Source organism: Panthera onca, chromosome E2 (assembly GCF_046562875.1).
Source record: "Panthera onca isolate mPanOnc1 chromosome E2, mPanOnc1 haplotype 2, whole genome shotgun sequence".
Taxonomy (NCBI): domain Eukaryota; kingdom Metazoa; phylum Chordata; class Mammalia; order Carnivora; family Felidae; genus Panthera; species Panthera onca.
In genome coordinates this window covers 7,479,372-7,492,341 of record NC_138353.1, presented here as the reverse complement: position 1 = coordinate 7,492,341, position 12,970 = coordinate 7,479,372, and positions in this window count along the sequence as shown.

Genomic DNA, 12,970 nt, shown 5'->3' with positions numbered 1-12,970 from the left:
AGGCCCGGTCTTAGCTGCAGCCCCTGACACGGTGAATGTGTTCACTCTGTTTGTTAAATAAATGAATGCATGGAAATCTCCCGTCAACTCACTCGGGGTTCTTCCTAGCCTTCTGCCTTTAACTCCACCTTGGGCCACTCCAGAACTAATCCTCAGCAAAAATCACATGACTCACTGATACCTGCCCATTAGAGCAGGTACCAAAGGTCAGGACATGGGCAGGCAGCCTGGAGACGGGGAGCCAGTCTTGCCTTACCAGGTGCCTTAGGGCATGTCTGTTGCCCTCTCTGAATTTCAGCAGCCCCCTCTGAAAAATGGGGAGAGAGCACAATCTCCTAAGACAGTCTAGCTCTGATAGAGAACGGGTTTGAGGCTCCGTTTCTGCACACATACATCAATGTCACTTCACCTTCCTGTCGGAACTTCCTCTTGGTCCCACGGCTCATGATTCCTTGAGAGAGAAAATCCCAGCAAAGCGTTTGGCCCATCGCTTCCCAGAGCTGCAGCTGTCCCTGCCATCCAGGGGTGAGCAGGTATGGCAGGGGGGCTGAGGCAGAGACCCTCTCTCCCCCCCCGCCACCCCACCGGGGCACAGGCTGAGCATTTCAAGCTGAAAGTGGACCAGCAAGTTTGTGATGATACAAGAAAGCCATGCACCCCCACGTCTTGAAACATCTCCTACCCTCAGGATGGCTTCTGGGTCCAGAGCAGGGACAAGCCCGGTCAGGATGCTCCAGTGGCCACGACCCACTTGGACCACCTATGACAGGTCGTGACTCCAGGATGCTTCTGCCTCCTTGGAGACCCTAGGAAATATAACTGTGCCTTGAGCATCATGGACCACAGGATGATGGAGGATGCGACAGAAGACTTTCGAGTGAAAAGAGGAAATGCAGAATATAATGACTTATATGGCTTGCTTTCCTTGCATGTGACAGATATGAAACTGCCTACAGAGAGGACAAGGATGGAATGTGGGGTCCCCATGGAACCTGAATGACATAGACTGAATTGTGCCCCCCCCCCAATTCATACGATGGAGCCCCAACCTCCAATGTGATTGTATTTTCAGAGATAATTAAGATTAAATGAGATCGTAGGAGGGGAGTCCTAAGATTGGTGACCTTGTAAAAAGAGGAAGAGAGAGTGATCCCTCTTCCTCCCTCCCTCCCCCCTTTCTTTCCTGTCACCACATCCTTGTAAAGAGGAAAGGTCATGTGAGGACACTGTGAGAAGGTGGCCGCCTATAGGCCAGAAAGTATGTACTCACCAGGAACCCAATCTGCTGACTCTGTAATCTCAGACTTCCCACCGTCCAGAGCTGTGAGGAATAAATTTCTGTTGCTCAAGCACCTCCAGTCTATGGTATTTATTTTGTTCTATTTTATTTTAGAATGTTTATTTATTTATTTTGAGATAGAAAGAGAGAGAGAGAGAGGAGGAGGGGCAGAGAGAGAGAGAGAGAGAGAGAGAGAGAGAGAGGAGGGGAGGCAGAGAGAGGGAGAATCCCAAGCAGGCTCTGTGCTGACAGTGTGGAGACTGACATGGGGCTGGAACCCACAAACCATGAGATATGACCTGAGCCGAAATCAGACGCTTAACCAACCGAGCCACCCTGGCGCCCCTATGGTGTTTTATTACGGAAGCCTGAGCGGACTAAGACGAGTTCCCTTTCAGCCCATGGAATTATTCAAACAAGCCCTTCGAATCCACCAGCAGGAACCATGAGTCACCACTTACTCTTGTCGCTACAGAGCCAGCCTCCCACGTGCCCTGGTTGTCCACTGTGTTCCTGGGTGCAGCCCCCATGGGGTCGGCGTTGTGTGCGTCCTCGTCCCCAAGGCAATGGATACATGTGACTGATAAACTGCTATTGACGTCATTTGTCCAGCAGTGGGTGTCACACGTTCAGTGTCCCCATCACCCTCGGGTGGGAAGCCCTCCCTCACCGATGCGGCGAGCACGACATTGGACTCACAGATGTCCAATGAGTGGGGTGGAATGGAAAAGCCAGTCTGCCCACAGAGGAGGTCAGAGAGCTGATGGCAAGGAGCCAGCAGCGTCTGGAAGGCACTTAGACACCTGCACTGCCTGAAGCTAACACCTTCGGTGGGTGCAGGCCTGGCCTCCAGCTGGGCTGGCAGGATGACTATGTGGCAGGGTAGGAGCAAGGGGGTGGGAAACAAGGCCCACATGAGACCTGGAGGCCCTGGAGGGCCATGTGAGCAGGGAGACCACAGCGTGAGGTGCAAACAGCTCTTGCCCTGCTCGGCCCAATTTTGCCTCTGCATTGACCTTGGGTCCACAGCAGGGTCCTATAGCAGGGAACCTTCCTTCCTGTCCCTTGAGAGTCCAGGCCACGTCCACTCTGGTCATTCGTGCCCCCGAAGCACCTGCCGACAGAGCCTCCAGCCCTGTGGCCCTCATGGCCTCTACCAGGCAGGTGCCTGTGGACTGTGTGTCTCTGCCCCTGATGGGGCGCATCTCAAGGGCAGGAACTGGGTTTGCTGTGCCTCCCCGTTGCCTCCAGCCCTAACACAGAGCAGATGTTCACCCTGGACCTGTTGAGTGAGTGAATGAGCAGCTGTCTTCTTCACTTCACCCAAGACCCTTACTCATCTTTCACAGGCTGGACACTCATGCAGAACCTCCAAGACCCCACTCCTGGAAGAGGTCTCTCAAGTCTAGACCAGGAATTTTTTTTTTTACATTTTAGAAATGTTTTAAGAGATAGAGTGCTGGCAGGGGAAGGGCAGAGAGAAGAAAACAGAATCTGAACCAAGCTCCAGGCTCCCAGCTGTCAGCAACAGAGCCAAACTCAGGTCTTGAACTCACGAACCGTGAGATCATGACCTGATGCTTAACTGACAGAGCCACCCAGGCGCCTCTAGACCAGGCTTTCTGAACCTCAGGACTACTGAACCTTGGAGCCGAAGGATTTTTTGCAGTGGGAGCCATCCTGCACATCAGAGGATATATTTAAATGGATCCCTAGTCTCAACCCACCAATTGCCAGACACACCCTCGTCCTAAGCTATGAAAATCAAATGTGTCAAGACACTGTTAATGGTCCCCTGGCTGGGGGGTGGGGTGGGGTGCAGGCAATGCCCCTGCTTAAGAATGCCAGGTCTACGTTTGTGCTATTTGTTTAGTCTTAAAAATACAGCCTTCCTGGGAAACATGCACCCCCACTTTTATAGCAGCACTATCAACAATAGCCAAAGTATGGAAAGACCCCAAATATCCATCGATGGATGAATGGATAAAGATGTGGTATATATATATATGTATATATATATATACACACACACACACACACAATGGAGTATTACTCGGCAATCAAAAAGAATGAAATCTTGCCATTTGCAACTACGTGGATGGAACTGGAGGGTATCATGCTAAGCGAAATTAGAGAAAGACAAATATCATAAGACTTCACTCATCGGAGGACTTTAAGAGACAAAACAGATGAACATAAGGGAAGGGAAACAAAAATAATGTAAAAACAGGGAGGGGGACAAAACAGAAGAGACTCATAAATATGGAGAACAAACTGAGGGTTACTGGAGGGCTTGTGGGAGGAGGGATGGGCTAAATGGGTAAGGGGCACTAAGGAGTCTATTCCTGAGGTCATTGTTGCACTGTATGCTAACTAACTTGGATGTAAAGTAAATTAGAAAGAAAGAAAGAAAGAAAGAAAGAAAGAAAGAAAGAAAGAAAGAAAGAAAAAGAAAGAAAGAAGGAAAGAAAGAGAGAGAAAAAAGCCTTTCCTATTTTGGAAAGAAAACAAAAAAAGAATAACAGGTGTAGACACCATAGAGGCTATAAATCGAGCCAGGCCAAGAAGTGACTGCTTCCCCAGAGCAAATGGGCCCACAGCCTGAGCAGCAAGACTTAGGACACCCACTCTCCAGCACTTGTGCTGAGGAGATCTCAGACATCACTGCTGCACTTTTCCCCATCAGGATAAGCCTCCAGCAAAGTTGAGGCCGCCCCCACAGGCAGGACCCACATCCCTGTGAACCAGGCTCCGGTGACAGAGGGAAGTGCCTGGAGGTCTGCTCCTGGTCTGTCCTCCCTGGGTGGGTCTCCTGGGTCTCAGGCCGAGGGGTTGTCATGCCCAGAATTCGTGATCCCCAAAGACAACCAGGGAGCCAAGTCTGATGCAAAAGCAAAGAGCCTTTAGTCAAGCTAGCTCGAGCTAAATCCCCTACCTGCACCTGAGGCAGTGGTGAGATACCGGAGGGGGAGAGGGGGAGAGGGGGAGAGGGGGAGAGGGGGAGAGGGGGAGAGGGGGAGAGGGGGAGAGGGGGAGAGGGGGAGAGGGGGAGAGGGGGAGAGGGGGAGAGGGGGAGAGGGGGAGAGGGGGAGAGGGGGAGAGGGGGAGAGGGGGAGAGGGGGAGAGGGGGAGAGGGGGAGAGGAGGGGGAGAGTTTCAAAAGCACAAAGGTTTTATAGGGATCATGGCCTTAGCCGATTGGCTGGGGAAGGGTCGTGGCCTCAGCCGATTGGCTGCCAAAGTGTGGTCCCAGATCAGCAATTATCAGAGTCACCTGGAACTTGTTAAAAATGCAAATGTTGGGCCTGGTGGTCACAGACCTACTGAATCAGAAACTCTGGGGGTGGGGCTCAGCAATCTGTGTTTGAACAAGTCTTCCAGGAGATTCTGATGCACCTGAAGTTTAAGAACCACTGTGTCTGAGGTTGTTTAACATGTTTGGCCTCAGTGTATACAGAACGTTTCTCATTGGTCACCTGTTAACCATTGGCTGTCAGCCTTGCTGTGCTATATAAATACCTAGCACCAAATACCATCCCCAGAGACTCTGATTTAACTGGTTTGGGGAGGGGTCAGTTATTAAAATGCTCCCAGGTCATTCTAAGCCTGGACAGGGTTGAGGGCTCCTGCTTCTGGCCCCTGAGAGAAGCCCTCCCTCTTCAACTCACACTTTCCATGCCTCTCACACTCCCCTTCCTCCCACCTCAGACTTCGGAAGAATGCGTCAATCAGTAGCCTGATGAAACCCCTATGTTTCATCTTAGAAAACATAATTTACTCAAGGGGAGGATGCGTGGTCTGAGGTTAGAGCGGGAACTTCTTTCTGCGGCCATGTCGGGGACATAGTCACTAGTCGTCCGGCCTGGGTCTGGTCTTTCAGGGTGTCACAGGCTCTGTGCAGAGAGGGGGTGAGCTCCGCAGCGGCAGTTCCCCTTTTGCGAAATCATGAGGCCTCGTGCTCCTCCCCAGCTTCCCGTGGGCCCCCCTCAGCCTCCCTCTGCCTTCCCTTCTTCACCCACAGGAAGCCCAGACACCTGTCTCTAAGATGTTGTTGCCTCTGCTGCTGCCCCTGTTGTGGGCAGGTGAGTGGGCGGAGGGGAGAGGGCCAGGCGGGCGGGGCCGCTACTGACCCTCGATTCCCTGCAGGGTCCCGGGCTCAGGATCCCAGCTTCCAGCTGCGAGTGCGAGAGTCCGTGACGGTGCAGAAGGGCCTGTGTGTGTTTCGTGCACTCCAGTTTCTCTTACCCCCTGGTCCAATACAGTGACGATGCCCCAGCTCACGGATACTGGTTTCGGGAAGGGGTCAGTATACACCGGGATGCTCCAGTGGCCACAAACAACCCCCGTCAACAATTGCAGCGGGAGACCCAGGGCTGATCCCGCCTCCTTGGAAACCCCCGGGACTACAATTGCTTCCTGGATATCAGAGATGCACGGAGAAGTGACTTGGGGACATATGTCTTTAGGGTGGAGAGAGGGCCTTATTTGAGATATAGGTACACACAGACCCAGCGCTCTGTGCAAGTGATGGGTAAGGTCCCAGGACAACCTGGGACGGGTTGGGGGTAACATATGTCAGGCCTCAGAGTCAGGAGCTGGACCAAATCCTGAGGCTTCTCTCAGGGCCACACTGTGGACCCACCTTCTGATCCCCGTGTCTCCCCATTTCCCCCCAGCCCTGACCCACACACCTGACATCCTCATCCCTAAGACCCTGGAGTCTGGACACCCCCCAGTAACCTGACCCGCTCTGTGCCCTGAGCCTGTGAGCGGGGCACACCCCCCATCTTCTCTTGGACGTCATCCTCCCTCACCTGCCTGGACCCCAGGACTCACCTCTCCTCAGTGCTCACTCTCACCCCACGGCTCCAGGACCACAGCACCAACGTCACCTGTCAGGTGAAGTTCCCTACAATTGGTGTGGTGGAAAGGACCGTACAGCTCAATGTCACCTGTGAGTGTGGGGCCAGGACCACCTGGGTGCCTGAGGGGATGAGGGGCAGGAGGTCCAGGTCTGGGTGCTGATGCTGATGCTTTAGTCCTGGAGCCCTGGCTGAGTAGGGGACCTAGAAGGATTCAAGCCCTGTCTCTCCCGTGTTTCTGTGGCTTCTGGCGGTGGGGGGATGTCTACATGTATCTCACATCACCCCACCCCATTGAAGAGGGAAATCCCGTCCTTCCATTCTAGGTGCCACACAGAACCCATCATTCAGGGTCTGCCTGGGACACAGCACAGGTAGGAAGCAGCCTTCTCCCAGGCTGTAGGGACTTGGGCCTCTTCCAAGCTCAGGAAAGAGCTGGGTCCCTGCCTCATTTTGACGGACTCTGGGGACCAGGAACCCCTGTGGGTGAACCCAGTGGTCCCTCCTCCTCTCCAGCTCCCATGCCCTGTGAGCAGCTGTCCCCAACGGCCCCTCCGTCCCCCATTTCTGCTCTCCCCCCTGTTACCAGGAGAACCAGTAGAACAGGGCCACCTGGCCATCTGCCTCTCCAGGCACCTTATCATGCGTCTCCTGATGACTCTTCCTGCTCTGTCTTTTATTTTCCCTAACAAGTACTTATTTAATACTTCTGTACAGGTAATATGTTCACATGGACAAGTATTCAGAATGCACAGCAGAATCTGTCCTCAGATACCAAGTCCCCTCCTGGCAAATGACCAGGGTCCGTGGGCTGCTCTGAGCATTGCAGTGTTTGCACTAAGGATATAGGGGCCCTCTGCTATCAGTGGCACAGACTGTCCTCCTTCTTATCCATGACTGTGCAGTATTCCTTCACATGGATGGGTTCTGCTGCATGCATTTTCTACTAATGGAAAATCACGGTGTCCATTTTATTCCACCAACAGAAGAACTGCAGTTGATAATCTTGTATCTCATTCCATGTGTGTGTGTCTAGGTCTATGGGATAAATTCCTAGAACCAGAAGAGCAGGATCTTACGTTTTTTTGTTTTTTGTTTTTTTTTTTTGTTTTTTTTTTTTTAGAGAGAGAGAGAGAGAGACAAAGTGCGAGCAGGGGAGGGGCAGAGAGAGAAGGAGACACAGAATCCGAAGCAGGCTCCAGGCTCTGAGCTGTCAGCACAGAGCCCAACGTGGGGCTTGAGCTCACGGACTGCAAGATCATGACCTGAGCCGAAGTCGGATGCCCAACTGACCGAGCCACCCAGGTGCCCCTTACGTTCTTTCTACTTTTGAGAGGCATGGCCAAGTTTTCTCCACAGAGGGTGGACAAGGTTATATTCCCAACAGCCGGGGTGAAAATTATGTGTTTCCACCAACTCTGAATGGGGTGAAACTTTTTGATCTTTGCCAGAACCAGGTGGGAACCAATCTCTCCATATGGTATTTTTATGGATATGCATTATTTTTTTTTTGAGGAAAAATTCACCTAAAAGGTAACTCTCCATTGCATCCATTTTTAAGTGCACAATAGATGGCTTTTAGGATGTCCCAATGTTGTGCGACTATCACCACTGCCTGATTCCATCCACCCTGCATTGTCATCACCCCAAAGGGACACCCATACCTGTTAGGCAATGACCCCCGCATTCCCCCTCCTCCTGACCCCGGGAAACCACTAATCTGACTTCTGTCTCTGGTGATTTGCCTTCTGTGGAATATGTCAACTAAATGAAATCCCCCAAAGTGTGGCCTTCGGTGTCTGGTTTCTTTCATTTTACAAAACCTTTCCAAGGATCACACGTAGAACATGTATGAGTACTAATTCTCTTTTGTTGTTCTATTGTATGGATGTACTACATTCTGTTCTTCCATTTATGAGCAGATGGACATTTGGGTGGCTTCTTCTTGGGGCTGTTAGAATGCTACTATGAACATCAGAGGACATGTTGTTGTTGAACACTGTTTTCCATTTCAGGAGTGTAAATGCTAGGTCAAATGCATATGTTCAGGAGTGTAAATGCTAGGTCAAAAGGTGGTTTCTATGTCTTAACTTTCTGAGGATAATACCAGACTGTTTGCCACAGTGACAACACCATTTTACATTCCCACCAGCAGTGTGTGAGGCTTCCAGTTTCTAAATATTTTCACCAGTATTGTTATTTTCCTTTAAAAAATAATGATAGCCTACCAGTGGGTGTGAAGGAGTACGTCAGTGCAGTCTGATTTGCATTTACGTGATGACTAATGATGTCGTTCTTTTTTTTGTTTTGTTTTTGGACATATTTGTCATATGTATATCTTCTCTGCAGAACTTATTTAAGTCCTGTTCCTATTTTTATTTTATGTTATTATTTTTCAGTGTATTTTTTGAGTTTGCTACTGTAAAATGTTACATGTTATTTAAGAGAGTGATTATCCAACGCTGTTGTGGAGGAAAATCTCCTGGCAAATCTGTAAAATGTAGGTTGCTGGACCCCATTCCAGATATTTATTTATTTATTTATTTATTTATTTATTTATTATTTAAATTTAAATCCAAGTTAACATATGGTGTAATAATGGTGTCAGGAGTATATTTTGGGGTTCATCACTTGCATATAACAACCAGTGCTCATCCTAACAAGTGCCCTTCTTAATGCCCATCACCCATCTAGTCCGTCCCCCAACCACCTCCCCTCCAGCACCCTCAGTATATTCTCTGTTTTTAAGAGTGTCTTATGGTTTTCCTCCCTCTCTGTTTTTGTTTTCTTTTTCCTTTCCTTCCCCTACGTTCATCTGTTGTGTTTCTTAAATTCCACATATGAGTGAAATAATACGATATCTCTCTTTCTCTGATTATTTTGCTTGGCATAATACACTCTAGTTCCACCCACGTTGTTGCAAATGTCCGGTTTTAAATTTGGTTGTTTGTCTTTTTGTTGTTGAGTTGTAAGTGTTCTTTTTATGTGCTGGATACTACTCCCTTATCAGATCTATCATTGGTAATTTTTTTCTCCTACTCAATAGGTTGGCTTTTTACTTTCTCAATAGGGCTAATAGATGAATAAAAGGATTCATTTCGATGAAGTCCCACTTATGCATATTTTTCCCATCCTACTGCTGGAAAGCCAGGGCACAGGGTGGGGTGAGGCCCAGGCACAGGTGGTCCCCCATCCAATGGTGCAGGAAGGACTTGAGAACCAATGTGAAGAATACTGCAGGGAGCAGAGGACTCAGGGTTGCAATCAAGCACATGAATTTGTCCTCATCCCATGTTCCTACAGGACAGTCAGGGTCCCTGACATGGTGGCTCTAGTAGCCACTGGGGAAGTGACTGTCAAGACCCTGCTCTTCCTCCTCTGCTTCATCATCCTCATGTAAACACTGCCCCAGGGGGAGGGGAAGCATGGGGAGGGTGGGGACATGTGGCTGAGTCTCAGACCCAGTGCAGGAGGGACTGAACAGGTCAGAGGGCAAGGCAGGGGGGAGGCTGACCAGGTGTGAGGATTCCACAGTGTCCAGAACAGGACGGGCTGAGCCTGCTGTGCTCACGGCCGTCTATGGGGCCAGACCTGCACTCTCCCACCTAGTCTGCCCTCCAGCCCCTTAACTGGGAACCGGAGTGAATCAGTTGGCCCTGCATTCCCAGGACCAGACCGAAAGGCCCCGGTGTCTTCTCTTAGACTGAGATTCCTCAGGAAGGAGACAGCCAGGCCTGCAGGGGGCGTGGAGGAGGCCAACACCACCCCCAGTTAATCCCTCAGGTGAGTGATGTGGGCAGCCCACCACCCAACATCCCACCATCACCTCCTCCAGGATGGCCCCAGGATTGCTTCACTTAGCATGGCTGAGGTTGAGCTGCCACATTCCTCTTGAACATTCATCTCCACTGGAATTCCCTCACATGGCTGGCATGGCCTCATCTTTAAGGCCAGAACTGGGGTGTGGTTCTCCACCGTGACCTCCCTCCCTTCTGCCTGATCCAACACATCACTCAGTCTTGTCCATCCTTCCTCCTGCTCATCCTCATGCTCATCTCCTCCCCATCCTGACCCTGCTTGTTCCTGTGGTCTCTTCTCTAGGCTTCTAATCCACCTGCCTCCTCAACACAGGCCTCCAGAAGGAGTCTCAGGACGCCATTATTATTATTTTTTTTAATGTTTATTTATTGAGACAGAGAGAGACAGAGCATGAACAGGGGAGGGTCAGAGAGAGGGAGACACAGAATCTGAAACAGGCTCCAGGCTCTGAGCTGTCAGCACAGAGCCCGACGCGGGGCTCGAACTCACGGACCGCGAGATCATGACCTGAGCCGAAGTCGGCCGCTTAACCGACTGAGCCACCCAGGCGCCCCTCAGGACGCCATTATTGTCCACTTCCTCCACAGTATGAAGAGCTACAATTCCTCTCCATGGCCAAGACCGAGGTGCAAACAGGCTAGATTCGAAGACCTGGCATGGTCTGTTCCCTTCTGGGCTCCCCACCCAGATCCCTAGCTCTCCCTGCATCTTGCAACTTCTCCACACCCAGCCATGTTAGAGATCTTTTGACTATAAGACTTTGCATGAGACTTTCCCCATTCCTGCATCTCCAAGTCCTGGTCACCTTCAGGCTCAGTAGTAAATGCCACCCAGCTGTGTGTATGCACAAGTGTGTGTGTGAGAGTGAGAGTCTCATATGGTTTTGAGTGAAGTAATATTCAGCTATTTACAGACTCCTTCAACAAGTACTATTGACACACCACCTTGTAGGTGTCAGGGTGCATCCGTGAACATAGCAAAAAAAAAAATCATTATAATCAAGAAGATGTCATTCTGTAGACAAGAAGGATAGAAATCAAAAGAAACAAAGAGGAAATAATACAGAGCACACTGGGTAGAAAATGTTTTTGGAGAGAAACCATGTAGACTGAGCGGCACGTGACATATTGGGGAGCATGTTCTACAACCAAGAGTAGGAGGAGGTGACATTTGAGCAAAGACTTGAGGCAGTGACAAGGCAGGTTCTGTGTTTGCTTAAGAGAAAATTACTCCAAGAAAATGGAAAAGAAGGCACAGTGAGTGTAAGAGCTCTGACGTGGGAGCTGGCTTGGTGTTTCACTGGAAACAAGTGGCCAAGATTGAGAGCACAGGAGCGTCAGGTGGGGATGCTGGGTGGATGGTGCAGACCCCGTGGGTGTGCAGACCTCATAGGGGAAGAGACCCAGAGGGGGTGGACACCCAGTGGGGGTGCAGACCATGTGAGCCTTGCTGAAAATGCAACAATCTGAAGCCTTTGAGGAGAGCAGAGATATGATAGAACTTTCCTTTTAATAGGATCCCTGTGGCTGCTCTGCTCAGGACTGGCCTGAATGGGTCCATGACAGCACAACAGAGATGGGGAAGGGAAATGATGCCTACTGCAGACAGGAAGTGATGTTGGCTCAAACCAAAGAGAGTGGGCATTTATTTTGGACACATTATGAGGATAAAACAAACAGGATTTTTCTCCGAGATAATGGGTGTGGTGTGTGGGGGAAAAAGAGAGAGCCAAGAAGGGTCTGGAGAGGGAGGGTTGCTCTCTGTGTTTCTCTGCATTGCTCCTGGAGAGGGCATCTCCGACTTCCCTCCTGTATCAGCTTCTGAGGGCCGTTGTCACAAAGGACACACTCTCAGTGTCTTAAAACAAAGGAAATGTAATCAATCCCTCACAAGGAGGCCAGAAAGCTGTGTAAGGAATGAAGCACATTTCTTCCCTCTGCCCTGCTAAGTTCTCCCCTGGGACCTGTAACACAGGACAGGTGAAGGACAGGAAAACATGAAAGTGTATTTAATATGAGATTTATGTATCCCTCATAAGGAAATGAAGACCCAAATAAATGGTTAAATCTCAGTGGTTTTTTAAAGATAGATCTGATGAAGAGTGGAAACTCAGGGCCACACCCAGAAGAACAGAGTTTGAGCTGTGGGTAGTAACAGAGGGCTTGGCAAGTCCATCTTTTCGTCTGGCTTTTGTCCATCTGTCTTCAGAGATGTGATGCTCCTTTCCTCCGGGTAGAGGGAGGGCACCTCTCAGTGAGACCCACTGCAGGGGAAGGTCACAAAGTCCTTCCTCAACTGCCATTTTTAAAATTCTTTCAGTCTGAAAGGGTCATTATGCCCAAGGGACACAACTTGGGGTACTGTATTCTGAACGCCAGAATCCCAATTCAGTTTTGCTGAACAGAAATCAGGACTGGTTGGGCTCCACACCCTCCTGAGGCTCAAGGAGAGACTCCTCCTGCTTCTTCTGGGTGATGGTGGCTGCTGGCTTCCTTAATCTGTGGTGTCACTGTTCCACTCAGGGTTTCTCTGGTCATGTCGCCTCATGCTACTCTGTGTGTAGCAGGTCACCCTCTGCTTCCCCTTTAGAAGGACACTGTGATAGGTTTAGGGCCCAACCCAGATAATCTAGGATGATCTCCAAGTCCATATCTCTAACTTCATCACATCTGCAAAGACCCTGTTTCCTTGTAAGGTAACATCTACAGGTTTCAGGGATTAAGACAGAGGTTACTTTGGGGACATTGTTCAGTCCACAGCACTGATCAAGTGATTTTTGCACCCCTAAATGCCTCCATTGGTCCCCAGACTTCCTTTACTTTGTTCCTCCATGACCTGATACACTAGTGGGTCACCACAGGCATGGCACACATCTTGGGGACCAGGCACCTGCTGTTCTGTAAAAGCCACTCTTAACAGAGCTAAAAGAGAAGTGACGGACAGAGAGAAAATACCTATAAACATATATCTGATGAATGAGTTGTATCCAGTATATACCAAGGACCCTCAAA